The sequence below is a fragment of the Euprymna scolopes genome, chromosome 36, assembly GCF_053919585.1.
Source record: "Euprymna scolopes isolate OS-2025 chromosome 36, ASM5391958v1, whole genome shotgun sequence".
NCBI lineage: Eukaryota > Metazoa > Mollusca > Cephalopoda > Sepiida > Sepiolidae > Euprymna > Euprymna scolopes.
Window position 1 is genome coordinate 42664954 of NC_136517.1, and position 16292 is coordinate 42681245.

Here is a 16292-nt window from a genome sequence, read left to right on the forward strand (position 1 = left end):
AAATTTTTCAATTTTGACCCCTTAGCAGCCCTTTTTTCGAATGAAAACCGATTAAATTTTTTCACATGTCTGAATACCCTATATACAAAATTTCAAGCCTGTAGATAAAAATTCGTTGAATATATAGGTTGAGAAGTGTCCCCTCTCTCTCTCTCTCTCTTTCTCTCTCTCTCTCTCTCACACACACACACACACACATTCTCACTTTTATAGATATACTAGGTGTGCCCGGTATAAAACATAACATAAAATCTTTTTAAAATTTAAGTAAAAAAACAAAAAACAAAAAGAAACTGAAGTATGTGCATGCGAACATCATTTTTTTTTTCTAAACAGTTCACTTTTTGTAAGTAAAAAAAAAATGCTCGAGCTGAGATCGAAAACTAATACCGATGAGTCAATTACAATAACCATTAGGCCAGCTTGACATGATCTTTACAGATTGTTTTAAACCTACTTGTACTTAAGATAATGTAAACGATTCGCGCATGCGCAGTCGTAAAACAGTTATGAGACATAAAAATCCGACGACTCCGACGTACCCATTTTTCACTTTTGATCCCTTATCAACCCTTTTATCTGGATGAAAACTGGCTATAAAGTTTTCCACGTGTCTGAATACACTGTATCCCAAATTTCAAGTCCGTAGATCAAAAATTCGTTGAGTATATAGGTTAAGAAGTGTCCTCACACATAATTCTCTCTTTTATACGTATATAGACTAACAGACCGCCCGGCGTTGCCGAGTCATAAAATACGCATAAATATTATATTTTAATTCATACAGAAATTGAGACATGTGCATGCGAGTAGTATGGTTTTCTAAATGGTTCACTTTATAGAAGTAAATTCTTTGTTTGTTTTTGTTTTACGGCATATCAACCCTTTTCAGGTTATTTAATGCCGAATCCAGTGATTTTGAAGAACAATTTTTTAATAGAGTATATTTATTTTTTTTTTAAGTTGGTTTCTATTTAATCCATAGTTGGGACCCTAACAGGTACTACCACTCCAGGTCAGAGTTGTCATGGGAGCAATGGCAATTAAAGGGTGGCTCCACACTCCCCAAAGCCCGCAAGCTGGAGCCTCACCATCGGATATAGTTTAAGGTCATATCCAAGACCTTTATATAAGTAAAAAAAGCTGAGATCGAAACCAAAACCTAAAAACAGTAAGTCCATGACACATTCTTTAAAAAGTGTTTTCAAACCTACTTATTTTAACATAAGTAATCTGTCATATGAAGCATTAACGCATACGCATTCGTGAAACAGTTAGAAAACATATATATAAAAAAAACAAACAGACGACCCACACGTACCAATTTTTCAATTTTGAACTCTTAGCAACCTCTTATTTTTCCGGATAAAAAAAAAAAAACAATTAAAATGTTTTCCATGGGTCTGAATATCCTATATACTAAATTTCAAGTCTGTAGATAAAACATCTGTAGAATGTATAGGATGAGAAGTGTCCACACACACACACACACACACACACACACACACACACACACACACACACACCTTTATATATATATATATATATATATATATATAACGAATAAAGTAAAGTTATAAGCTTTTATACTTTTCGCATTCTTTTTTATTCATATATATATATATATATATATATATATATATATATATATATATATATATATATATATATATATATATACTAGCAGGCCGCTCAGCTTTGACCGGTCATAAAAATATTTTAACTAATGCAAAATTCTTATTTATTCTAAACAGAAATACCCTAAGTATTAAACGTAACGTTAAACTTCTTGAAAAAAAAGAATGAAGAAAAAAAGAAAACGAAAAGAAACTGAGACATGTGCATGCGAGTATTATGTTTTTTTTAAACGATACTTTTTGTACGTAACCCCCCCCCCCAAAAAAAACCTCGTGCTGAGACCGTAACCAAAACCTAAAGACAGTGATTCAAGCGCGATAACAATTAGACCAGCTTAGCACGATCTACAAATTGTGCTTTCTAAACCTACTTATTCTTTACATAAAGAATCTGTCTGATTTTCCGGCCGCGCACGCGCAGTCGTGAAACAGTTGATAAACAGATATAAATACGATGACTCACAAGCATCAATTTTTTAATTTTGACACCTTAGCAACCCATTTTACAGGATAAAAAACGGATTAAAATCTTTTCCATGTATCTGAATACCCTATATACCAAATTACAAATCTGTAGATTAAAAATTCATTCAGTATATAGGTTAAGAAGTGTCCTAACATATACACAACGCATACACACACATTCTCACTTTTATAGACTAGCATGCCGCCCGACATTGCCCGGTCGTAAAATATGCATAAATATTATATTTTAATAATTATAGAAACTGAGGCATGCGCATGCGAGTATTATGTTTCTTCCAAACAGTTCACTTTTTGTTAATAAAAAAAAAGTACTCGAGCTGAGATCGAAGCCAAAATCCAAAGACAGCGTGTAAAGTACGATAACCACTGGTACAGCTTGACACGTTCTTTATAAAGTGTTTCCCAACCTACTTATCATTAACATGAAGAAACTGTCATATTTCATGACCCCGCATGCGTATTCGTGAAACAATTGACAAACAGATAAAAATCCGATGACCCCCCCCACACACACGTACCAATTTTTCAACTTTTACCCCTTGGCTGCCATTTTTTTTCGGATGGAAACGAATTGAAAAATTTTTCCACATGTCTGAATGCCCTATGTACCCAATTTCAAGTCTTTAGATAAAAAAATTCGTTGAGTATATAGGTTGAGAAGTGTCCCCGTACATGCATTCTCACTTTTGTAGATATATGGATAACGATTTGTTCGAAATAAAAATATAAACTAAAGCGTGATGGGTTAATAGATTAGAAAAAATATATCATTGTAGATTATTATCCTCTAATAAAAAAAAATGAGATTCTACCTTTTTTAAGCGATTACATGTGAAGTTGTCGGAAAAGATAATCCTTCCTCCCACCCACCCCCCAATTATTATTTTAGAATTAAGAATTGGTTTTACATGTAAAGTTAATATAAAACTAACCCCATTTTCATGCCATTCAATTATTTTAGAACAATGAACCACTTTTTTTTTCCGATGAGATAAATTCTATTCGTTATGTTTGGGAGTTCTACATCTTTTAGGCGATCACGTATGGTTTTCAGTATTATTTGGTCATATGGACTTAACGTTGATTTGTACAACTATCCTAAAAGTTAGAATGATACAAAATAGGGGATCATTTTACGTTAAATTAATACATGAAACTGATCCCCTATGCTAAATTCTAAAATAATTGTGTTTTTGTTTTTATTTTTGTTTTTCTTCTTTCCGTTAGTTTTTTTTTTTTTTTTTTTTTTTAGCGTGTTCGCACGTAATCGCCTGAAAAGAGTACAGTGATATTTTAAAGGAGAGACGGGATTTTGTTGGAAATTTAAGAAAATGTGACACTAGGGCCAGAAACTGGGATTGAAGAGACAGAGAAAAAGTACTCTGGCCTACAAAAAATGCCTGGCAGCCCCATCAGAATTCCCCGGTAGAGGCGTCTCAGGCGATTAGCAATAATTTAATCTCTTCTCAAAGAAAGGAGGTAAAGTCTAGGAGAATGGACCTCCTAGAACTGCACATGAGCGGCAGTTCATCATAAAAAAACAAAATTTTGTTGATTTCAGTGTCGAGGGGAAAAACCCTCGGCCAAACTGTTTTTTTTTCTTCTACAAATTAACCTAAAGAGAAAAAATTAACCTAAAGAGAAAAAATTAACCTAAAGAGAAAAAATTAACCTAAAGAGAAAAAATCTAATAGTAATGCAAGTTATACGTATTTAAGAAAATAAAGAAAAAAAAAAGGATTCTTATGAGACGAAAGGAACGAGACGCTCTTCTATTGAAAAGATAATGTCGCGATGCGTGTGAAGCTGCGTGGATTTGCTGCCGTGTGATGTCGTCCGTGACGAGAAAGAATGCATGGAACACAATGCCCAATGATTTTGTAGAAAAGGGTCGGGTGGTGTATCGCTAAGAAATGAATAAATACATGAAAGAAGAAGAAGAAGAAGAAGAAGAAGAAGAAGAAGAAGAAGAAGAAGAAGAAGAAGAAGAAGCGGAGGAGGAGGAGGAGAATAATAATAATAATAATAATAAGAATAATGAGTAGAAAGGTCAAATTTGCGGGAGAGTAAAAAAAAAAAAAAGAAACACAGAAGGAAATACAAAAGAAAGACGGAAAGGTAGAATTGAAAGAAAGAAAGAAAGAAAGAAAGAAAGAAGAAAGGGAAAGAAATAAACTTGAAAAACAAAAAACAAGAACAAAAAGAACAAGAACAAGAAAAAGAAAAAAGAAAACAAAGGAGGAGTAGGAGGAGGAGGAGGAGGAGGAGGAGGGGGGGAAGAATACTAAGTAGAAGGGTAAAATTTGCGGGAGAGTAACAAAAAAGGAGCACAGAAGGAAATATAAAAGAAAGACGGAAAGGTAAAATTAAAAGAAAGAAAGGGAAAGAAATAAACTTGAAAAAAAAAAAAACGTGGTGAAAGAGAGAGAAAAAAGAAATTTCCAGTCGGAACTCCAGCGTACATGTTCTCTCTCTCTCTCTCTCTCTCTCTCTCTCTCTCTCTCTCTCTCTCTCTCTCTCTCTCTCTCTCTCTCTCTCTCCTTGCCGTCTTCATAATTACGAGGAGCGGAAATAAACTCAAAACCAATTAGAATTATATTAACCTTTATATCTGCCGACTAACTTGACTCGCATATTTATATTCCTATATTCTTGTTTCAGCTAAATCTATAATAGAAAGGGCAAAAATCTATTTAAATGTATGTTGATATATAGATAGATAAAAAGATATATAGATAGATAAAAAGATCAGGAGAGAGAGAAGATAAAAGAAAGAGAGATGGTAAGAGAGAGTGCATGAGAGAGAGGTTTATAGAAAGAGGGGATGGGAGATAGGGGAATAAGAAATGATAGAAAGATGAAGTAACGTTAATAGAAAGAAAAGGCGTCGAAAGGAATGGAGAGAGCGAGGTGTAGTAGAGGGGAGTTGATGAAAGAAAATAATAGTGTTATGTTGGGCCTTTTGGCCATGATCACAGCGTAGTATCTGTATTTATGCTGTGGTCGGCAATACCAAAGGTCTGAACAATTATTATTGATTTGTTAATGGTTACGTAGAAAAATAAATTATGCAGAGAGAGTATTTTGAAAGAAAGGAATGTTTAGCTAAAATATTTATGTTAAAATCTAACAAAGAAATTTTAACTTAAATTTAGGAATGTTATGAATAAAATTTTACAAGGGTATTTATGTAATAAAAAAGATTTAGGGATTCAAGTAGGTTTTCATATATAGACTAGAGATACAAGCGAGAGAGAGAGTAACAAAGATAGGTAGGTAGGTAGGTAGAGAGAGAGAGAGAGAGAGAGAGAGAGAGAGAGAGAGAGAGAGAGAGCCGTCCACTAGAAGACGTTGACTTTGTCAGTCATGGAAGCATTCGACTGAATTAGCTAAGAGACGATGTAAGGACTAAAGGGAGAAAACGTTTTAAATCCTCGAGGTAAACACTTAACTGTGAAAATGAGAATAAACAAGGAAAAACAAAAAAGAAGTATTATTGTTACGGCTTCACAGTGAAACGTTTTCTTGCAGTGTCCACAAGACGAAAGGATCCCCAACCTAAGCTTAGTAGTCCATTATCAAACGGTCATGGTGTGCTTACGTGTCATGTTTGTTGAACCTGTCCCGAACTAATGACTGTTACCTTATCCATGTTACGTGAATTCTGTTTGAATATGTGTAAACACGCACACACCTTCCTACAACCAACATTTCTAACCAGTAGACGGTGCACGAGCGTAGGTTTCAGACACAAGTATATTTATATAGACTAGACGTGAATAAACACAGTTATATACGTTCGTTATATAAAACCTCGATAATACAAGATGGAAAAAGTAAAAGTGATAGAAAGGAAGAAAGAAACTCACTCTATAGAATTTGTATAGACTGGGAACCAAACCTTCTCTCTAGAATCAAATAGTAACATCTGTTCAGTTTGTTCAGAACCGAAAACAAGTATATCAATATCTAAATGGGAGTGTGATATATAGTGGAGAGAAATCTAGAATCTTATAGAGTGAATGGATTCCTTTTTACAGAAGTAGAAATTTTGTAATTTCGGGTGGAAAAAAATGAAAGTCTACTTTGATCATAGACAGAAATACCAGTCTCTGATTCCCCTGTCGGAGGAGCTGGGGAGGGGGGTGGGGCTCAAAACTTGATAACCGTATGAGAAAGAATGCCTGAATTCCATGCGCCAATAATGTCATTGTTTTTGTTTTTTTTTGTCTTTTATTTCTTTCATTTGTATATGCCCTCCGTTCTCCTATCCCCACCCACCCCGACAAAAAAGAAAAAAAAAAAATATCAGTGTCAATGAATAAGTAAAAAAAAAAAAAAATTATTTTGAAATAATTTCGCTATACGAACTCACTTAACGGAACGCTGGGTGTCAATGACGATCATAAAATAAAAAAAAAAAATAAATAAAAAAAAAATAAAAATAAAAAATAAATAAATAAATAAATAAACGTTTCGAAACGAAATAGAACCCAAGACAGAAAGACTTTTATTGTTCTTGATCGGTACAAGTCCACGCATGCATTCGGGTCAACAAATGTTTATTGTCTTTGAAAAGAAACGAAGAACAAAACGAATAACTATAACAAATTTGCATATAAAGCAAGAAGGATTTGAAAACGTAATTTATTGAAGGCAATACAATGCAGAGGTGTAAAGAATAGACTCAAACTGAAGCGAATGAGAACATAGAATGAGCTATGCAGTGTATTTATTTGTTTCCCCACTGACCAAATTAGGAACAAGGCTGTTTTTTAATGTGGAGAGATTGGGGAAATGGGGACCAGCTCCATGGGGAGCAGGGGAGCTGGATAGTGACAATTGGTATGAAGGGGTTTCCCTACATTGACCAATAACTGATGGCCACAAAGGCAATGGTCTTACATGTGGGGTTTCCCCCACATATGGTCTTTGATTGCAGTATCTGCCGGAACAGATACTACACCTAGCCCGGGGCCGGAGCTGGCGCCCCGCTGAAACTTTGAATGAGCTATGCAGATTCACCTTTTATTAATCTCTACTATTATATAAAAGTCACTTTGTGTGTGTGTGTGTGTGTGTTCTTGTCCTTATAGGCTCCGAAACGGCTGAGCCTATCTTTTGCAAATTTAGCCCAAAGGTAATTTATATCTCTGGCAGTGTTATTAAATACGTTTTTTTTACTTAAATAATTAATTCGATAAGTATCGAAAATCGAAAAATTCCGATCGTGAAAATAGCTTTTCTTTCTTATTGATAAAAAAAATAATTTTTAAGTTTTACGTTACACCGACAAGGGAGATAATAAAATCTTAACAACTAACTTGTTCTTAGAAAAAAAAAACATACTAGTCGATACTTTGAAGTATAGTTCAGTGGTAGAGCATTCAACTACAGATCAACTGATCCAGTGTTAGTGTTCGAGCTCTGGTGTATCTCACCATTTTATTTTTATTTTTTTCTTATTAATGAATTCGATTTACGATAAAAGAAGAGGGACTACTTAAAATCGACGCAAATCATTTCTTTGTTTTGCATACTTTTAAACTAAACATTAATCAGAAGTAAGTTTCCAGGGCATTCATTATCAAGCTGACGCGATATTGTAAACAAACACAGACGGAATTTGATGAACGACATCATCATTATTATTTATTTTTATTATTTATTTATTTTTTGCGAATTAGTCCACTGGACAAATTATTCCTCGTAATATTTAATAATCATTAAATGATTGACTCCATAATAATACATACGTAATCGGCATAAATTAAAATATCATATTTAAGCGTATTGTAAGACCGGGCAACGCCAGGGATCCAGCTAGTACAATATATGTGTATTTTTTCTTATATTTTATACTTGCAATATATGTGTATTTTTTCTTATTTTTATACTTGCATTGTGTTTTTACTTGCGTCACTGTCGTCTGATGGAAGTTCCATATTGTATGATATTTCGAGAAAATTCCCTTCCTCAAACATGTGTTTGCTTTTAGTCCAAACGTGCACATGGAGTTATTATCAAGATATTTTATTTATTTATTTATTTAATTATAATAAATATTGGGTGTCTAGAACCAAACTCTGAATATCATTTCAAACAAAATGGATGTTTTCATTCTTCTAAATTTTCTTGTTTTAATTTCTGTAATTTTTAATTTTAATTGTTTTCGAAGAAAACAGCTTTAAAACTAAGCTGGTAATTTTGTTTGCTTGAAGCTCTTTTTAGTTCGTATATAAAGGAAATCTATGGAAGACAATACAATGCAGAGGTGTAACGGATAGAGATAAACTGAGACAAATTAAGATATATAACGGTGGAATATGAATATGCATAATATTTCGGGAAAATCGCTTTCATCAGATATGTGTTCGATTGTTAGTTCAAACATGCATACTGTTTCGCAAAAATTAAAAACTAATTTTATTTGCTTTAAACATTTTAACATTATTATCTTTTAACTAAGTAATGTAGGGATTGTATTAATGTTATTTCAATGTGATTTTATTTATTTAAAAAATTATTTTCTTTATTTTAGTGTATTTTTTTTAACTAATTCGTATTTTGATAAATTTTTAAAGTTATTTTCTGTGGTTAATGTGGTTTTTAATTTAGTTATTTAAAGGGAGACAATTTATCGTTAATTAATACATATGTATGTATGAGCGCGCCCATGGGCACGCAAGCTCACACTCTGCACATACATGATGGAAGCAAATTGGTTGTTGAATATTGCCATTACTTAATATAGAGTTAGAAAATGAAAGCATGAAGACAGCACAAATAGTGCAGACATGAGCCCTACTTGCAGCGCATGCTGGACGGTCACTTCTATGAACATTCATATGCCGTTTGAAACCGCCTAGTCTTGCACGTCTATCCGCAGTTGCCACAAGTTAGTTCTGGCAACAAGACCCTAGAAATTCCAGAGTCCTTATCGCCATTGACGTTCATATCTGTATTAGCCTTCATTGAATGTTTGTTTGCCGTTTTAGGCTACATCCAGCCTTTTGGTTATCAAGATACACACCGATGGTAAAATGTGTATTCCATTGCATATCAAGTAATGCCTGTGCTTGAAGCTTTTTATAGCGAGGAAAGACTTTCCACCAAGCCAATCCCATTCTCTGAACAACTGCTACATTGAACCAAAAAGAAGAACAAGTCAACATCATTGGATGCAGCAGCCGCCGCAGGTTTTATATCAGGGTTTTACTTTTCCTAGAGAGGTTGCCTTCACCACAGCTTACGGGAGCACTTTCAACCCATGCGTTTAAATATGATATTTTGATTAATGCAGATTTCGTATTTATTATTATATTATATTGGACCCAATATATAGTAATGATTTAAAAGGTAAACCACCACTAAGAATCGCAACCAAAACGTTTAACTTACGATTTACTTTTTCCTTTTGACGTTAATGCTTGAGCTATGAAGACATGTTTGGTACCAGGCTAAAAGTTAAAGCATGAACCAATAGCTATTACGTTACGCGTGCATATTCGTAATGCGTCATTTGACCTTCACCTGGCAAATTCCATTTTTAAAAATTTTCACACTTTTGCACCGCTTTTCCAAATATAAAGTTTCGCATGGGTTCGAATATCCTATATATTAAGTTTCACGTCTGTAAAACAAAAACTGACAGAGGAGTTTGGTAGGCATTTTTTTAAAACAAATATATATACACATACCTAAATATATATATATATAAAGAGGTTTGTGTTCACTATAACCTTTTTACACAAATATTACGCAAATATAAATCATGTACGAGGGGTGTGCAATAAGTAATGCCCCTGATCCACTTCCAGTTGTCTGATCAAGCTGAAATCTTGCATGTGCAATGATTTTTATCTCTACGGGTTATGTGGCAAATTACAGCTCTGAAATAATTGTGGTTTCTGTTTTACAGGTATTTGAACTGAGTCAGGTATGAAATGGAGCCTGTTGAATGTCGAGCAGAGATCCGGTTTTTGTATTTGAAAGGACGCACACCACAGAAGACTTTTGATGAAATGAAAGAAACTTATGGTGATAATGCCCCATCATATGACATTGTAAAACGTTGGCATCGTGAATTCAAACATGGCCGGAAGTCTGTAGAAACAGCTCCCAGACCTGGTCGCCCCACTTCTGCCATTTATGAGGCATCTGTCCGTCAAGCTGAGGCTGCCATTTTGGAAGATCGGCGCATTACTATTCGCTAAATAGCCCAAGATGTTAAGATTAGTACAGGGTGTGTGGAAACTATCATTCAGGACCATTTGCATCTGCAGTAAGTGTCTGCCAGATGGATTCCCAGGTTACTCACACTATTCCAGAAGTGAGAACGCGTCGAGCGCTCGAGGATGAATTTGGAGATGTGCCAAGAAGATGAGTTAAAGTTTTTCAAAAGACTGATTACACAGGATGAAACCTGGGTCCATCACTATGATCCAGAGACCAAAGCCCAGTCAATGCAGTGGAAGCACTTGGACTCACCACCTCCAAAGAAGGCAAGGGTACAGCCCCCCCCCCCCGCTGGCAAGGTCATGCTCACAGTCTTCTGGGACCAGGACGGAGTATTATTGACAGCTTTCCTGGCAAACGGTATCACAATTACAGGAGCCTATTATGCTTCACTTTTGAGGAAATTAAGGGAAGCTATCAAAATCAAGAGGCGGAGCAAGATCAGCAAATGTACCCTCCTCCTGCAGGACAACGCTCCGGTCCACAACTCGCATGTCGCCAGATCAGAAGCACGGGCGTGTGGTTATGAAATCCTCCCCAATCCTCCCTACTCTCTGACCTTGCACCCTCTGACTTTCACCTCTTCCCAGCCATGAAGTTGTTTTTGAAAGGAAAGCGTTTTCCAGATGATGCAGCCTTGATTTCTGAAGTCACGTCATGGTTGGAGGACGAACCTGGGATGTTCTACAAAAACGGTCTCCAGAGCTGCATCAAACGATGGGAGAAATGCATAACTCTGGATGGTTCCTATGTAGAGAAAGACTAATAACTGTGCCAAGTTTCGTTGCTCTACTTCTATGGGAAGTGGATCAGGAGCATTATTTATTGCACGCCCCTCGTATATCTGCATAAATATAATCACACGTAATGGTTAACTAAAGATGATCATCCCATAAGAAAACCTAAAAAAAACTAATAAGGAATTAATTAAAATGAATGTTTAAAAGAATATGCAAATTAGCTAAATCTTTTGCAGATGAATACAATTCCATGACTTATATATAACAAAGTTGTATTTTCTTTTTGAATAAATAGAAAAGAGGGTTTTAATATGAATATCTGTTATGGTAGGATCTACCTAATTAGCATTCATGGAGAGTCAACCATAAATATGGTTGGTACCGTAAGGACGGTCTCCCCATGACTATACCAATGGACTCTATGTAAATATTGCATATACTTTTTTGCTTTTAATACCATTCCTATATTATATTAGTCAGCTAAATATGTCTGCTTCCTTTTCCGAAATGACCTCGAGGTGTGAATGTCGCATTTTTCTTCCACTCTTAAAGCTAAGTTTAAAAAATGTTTGTCTCTCTAATTTTCTGAAATCTATTTTGTGCTAATTAACGGTAACTCTTTTCTTATTGCAGCCTTGACTTAAAATCCGGCAACTCACATTACCTATCGACTTGCTCCTTTTGTTCTGAAATATTTTTATTTTTATGTATGCTACAAACGAATATTGCTCTGTTACATGTAAAATGAAAAAAAAAAAAGCCACCCACAAAAAAAGAGCCTCCCAAACTAAAAACCTCGAACTATCATCTAAAATAAAATGTAAATTAATTCCAAATTAAGCCGACTTCACAAATCGATAAAAGTAAAATATTGTATTTGAATTAAGGTGAAGCTCGAATGATTCAAACTCGACATAGATAATGCCAAAAAACATCCCCCATAATTATGGGAGGGTAGATTATCTTCAAAGAGCATCCTAAATTGATAATTTAGCACCGGACTTGTACCAAGTAGATATTAATATGTCCCTCGTATCCATTCCGTTTCTTTTTTTTTAATGGAGAGTAGATAATGCGGTGGATGTGTTATCGGCAGCTCCAGTAACTCTCGCTTCTCCTTTTTTTGTCCCTCAGTCCTAATTCAAATGAGTGATTTTTTTGACAAAGGGTGAAGAAAAAGCTGCTTCCAGGTCGGTAGTACTTTGTGAGATGTCGGAAATTTTTCTGTCTCTATATCTATCCTTGTGGCCATGTCACTAGTAAGGGTGCTGGAGGTAAACATTTGTCTGGGCTGATGTTATCCGCCTGATAGTCAGGGACCCGAACCTTGAATTAACTACTAAGGAGGCTGTCCTATCAGCAGGTGCAAAGTACTGGGGCTGCTGCATTGCCATTTGGTGAATGGATTCTGGACCTTGCAGTAGTCTCTGGTGGGGCCTCTCGATGCCATACTAGTGGGTAATTGTTACGGCTTTACCTTTTCATGTGCTACAAAAAAAAAATCCTATCCTTTTCTCTCTGTCGTTCTTGCTCAAACCAAGTATGCTGACCTGTTCCACAAACTCCAAAACCTCAACATGAAACATCTCAAAAACAGAAACTCGAATAAACCTAGAACCCCATCTTCCAACGTAGACCCCTACTACCTTGTCTCCTTCTCCAACATTAGGGGTCTACGTTCCAATCTTCCAGAGGTTGAAACCCAATTACAGGAGATGGAACCGGACATATTCTTTCTAAGTGAAACTGGAATAGGGCCCACCACTTCCCTAGATGAATTCATAATTAACGGATACTCTAACTTAACATCGACATCTGACCCCCAAGATCGCCATGGGCATGGAATATGTGCCTACATAAAAGATGGCTTCCTGTGTGGCAGGGATATCTCCAGAGAAGACCCTAATTTACCTTATATGTGCTTCCGGGTTGTACTAGCTTACACCACTGCATTTGTATTTGCCCTCTATCGCCCCCACAACAGCGGAGTTACTATCTTTAAGAGTATATCTGAGAAAATAGACCACATCCTGTCTGCACATCCCTCGGCTAACATTCACATTTGTGGTGACTTCAATGTCCATAACGTGGAATGGCTGACCCACTCAAATAAGACAGATGACGAGGGGAGGTTCTGTCATGACTTTGCCGTTGCCTATGACCTCACTCAGATTGTTCGCGAGCCCACCCGAGTGCCAAATACTACCGGTCAGTTTGCAAGCCTTCTAGACCTTTTTCTCTCAACCTCCCCTGAGCTATGTTCATGCACTGTTCTTTCTCCTCTAGGATCCTCCGACCACTCCGTTGTATCAGTTAAGATAAAAAATGAAATGTAATAAGTCCCCAGACGTACCCCTCCACCGTACTGTATACCGATACTCCATAGCTGACTGAGATAGCTTCCGTACATTTATATCTGATCTACCACTGCATTCCATGTTTAAAAAGGATGTGTCCTCTATAGTATCAGATCTAACCGAATGGTTAATTGTAGGCATAGACCGATTCATACCATCTAAAAAATTCCAACAAAAACCCAACAGCCAACCATGGTTCTCCCCAGAATGTGCTGCTGCTATCGCGCACAGAAATCACTTTTTCCATAACTACCAAGGTAATAGATGCACTGAGACTAAAGCTGCTTTCAGGAACGCCAGCAACCACTGTAAAAGAGTAATAAAAAATGCAAGAGAGCTATATGCCCAGTCTGTTAAATCCAAAGTAGCTGATCAGCGGCTTGGTTCCCACCAGTTTTGGCAAATAACAAATAGGATCCTGAATAGAAGTGTGCTTTCTATCCCAACCATTATCAATGGACCATAGGTCATCTCGTCAGCATCAGACAAGGCCAAACTATTTGCAAAGAACTTTGCAGCTAATTCTACCCTATGCGACGAAGGCCATCAACTCCCCATATTTCCTCCTATAACAGAAAACACGCTAGGTAATATACAAATATCTGTGCGTGAGGTCGCCAAGCTAATCAAGAACCTTGATTCCAGTAAAGCAACTGGCCCTGATGGCATCCCAATTATAGTGTTAAAAAAGCTTCAACCTGAACTTGCTCCCATACTTACAAAACTGTTTAAGCGTTGCCTTAAGGAGAATGGCTTTCCAACACCCTGGAAAACCTCATCAGTATGGCCTGTAAATACTTCAGGTGATAAGTCCTCTCCCTCTCAGTACAGACCTATGAGTCTCCTGTGTGTCATGAGTAAGTTGCTGGAATCCATATTAAATAGAGAAATAGTCAACCACCTCAGCAGAAATAACCTCCTTAGTGACACGCAATATGGTTACCGTTCTGCAAGATCTACCGCAGATGTGCTAACGGTTATATCTCATAGGATTAGCGAATCTCTTGACAAAGGCTACCTTTCTAGGGCAATTGCTCTTGACATATCAAAGGCCTTCGACAAGGTATAGCATAAAGACCTACTTCACAAGATTTCCAGCTACGGTATAACTGGAAATGTTTTCTCAATCATTAAATCATTTCTCTCTAATAGGCTCATAAGAGTAGTGGTCGATGGACAAAAATCAGAGGCCTAGAGTATTAATGCTGGAGTCCCTCAGGGGTCCATCCTGGGCCCAACTCTCTTCCTGATCTACATCAATGATCTCCCTAAACACATACTTAAATCATTCGTTGATATCTATGTTGATGACATGACAATCTACGGTAACACATAAAAGGCTGTAAATGAAAAAGTTCTCACTGATTCTCTCTCCTCTGATCTCGAGCGTGTAGTTCAGTGGGGGAAGACGTGGCTGGTTACCTTTAATGCATCTAAAACCAAGCTCCTATCTTTACACCATCAACGCTCTGATCCCCATCTGGCATCAATTGTAATAGATGGCTCTCGTTTAGGAGAAGCTCAATGTTTTGACAAGCTTCTGGGCTTGACCTTTACTCCTGATATGAAATGGAACACGTACATCAAGTCTGTTGCCAGGGTCGCTGGAAAGATGGTGGGTCCCTTCTACCGCTCCAGAAGATATCTCACTAATGATGAAATTCTCTATCTATATAAAAGCCAAGTACGTCCAAGGATGGAATACTGCTGCCATATCTGGGCAGGAGCTGCTAAAAATAGCCTATCATGCCTTGACAGAGTACAAAATAGACTTTGTGGCTTAATGGGAGATGCCCTTTTCTCTTCCCTGCAACCTTTCTCCCACAGAACAAACGTTGCAAGCCTGTCTTTGTTTTACCGTTATTTCCATGGCAAGTACTCGTCTGAGCTCCAATCTCTGGCCCCCCCACTCGCCAATCTTTTACGAAAAACACCCGTCTAGCTGAAGCCACTGTGAAAAATTTCCACCGCTCTCTATCTGTGCCTAAATCAAAATGTAGATTTCATGAACACAGCTTCTTTCTTAGAACAGCACGCCAGTGGAACTCTGTTCCGTCTGCCTGTTTCCCACCTGACTAAAACTTGGATGTCTTCAAATCCAACGTAAACAAATTCCTGATGAACCACCCCCTTGAGTAGACACTTTATGAAATCTCAACACTAACGTACAACGTACTGTCCATGCAATAACCCTTATTCCCGAGTGGCTGCCGGGCCTTGATAAGTGATGACCTCCTTGTAAAAAAAATATATATCTGTTCTAATTTACTTCTGTGTTGTAGTTATTTATTTCCATGTGTTCAGTCGAGCTTCAACAATGGCGACCAAGGATTCAGAACTTTATGATATTTAAAAGTCGTTAAAAGACGATTATGCCTTAAGGAATTTTCCCTCAGAAAAAATTAAAATATGTCGTTGCACCAACAACAGTGATTTTAAATTGAACAAAAAAGTTATCTGCAACGATACACCTTAAAACTGGTTCGACTATTAAAACACACATGAATTAAAATACGCACAAATACACCGTGTCAACTTTGAAAATGTAACGAACTTTTAAAAAATTATTTTTTGTTTGCGCAATTATATAGTGACGAATTTACCTCTGATAATCAAAATCGGAAGTGTTCTCCTTAAAATACGCAAACAGAAGTACAGTGAAAAAAGAAAGAACGAACACTGAACAATTTCTAAAAAAAGTTATAAAAACTTCGTTTTTCTTTTTTTGTGTTGCAAGTGAAATAATTCATACTTGCAGAAAAAAAAATTCACTGACAGACCCTGTTCACAAAATATAAAAGAATATCAAAAGTTGATTATTACGGATTTACGGA

The 16292-nt window shown here is 36.5% G+C and overlaps 1 protein-coding gene across 1 annotated transcript in view; it reads left to right on the forward strand.

Moving 5' to 3' along the window:
• The window catches only part of LOC145260429 (uncharacterized), a 260625-nt gene that overhangs the window by 24917 nt on the left and 219416 nt on the right, over positions 1–16292 (forward strand). The gene's annotated exons all lie outside the window — the stretch shown is intronic.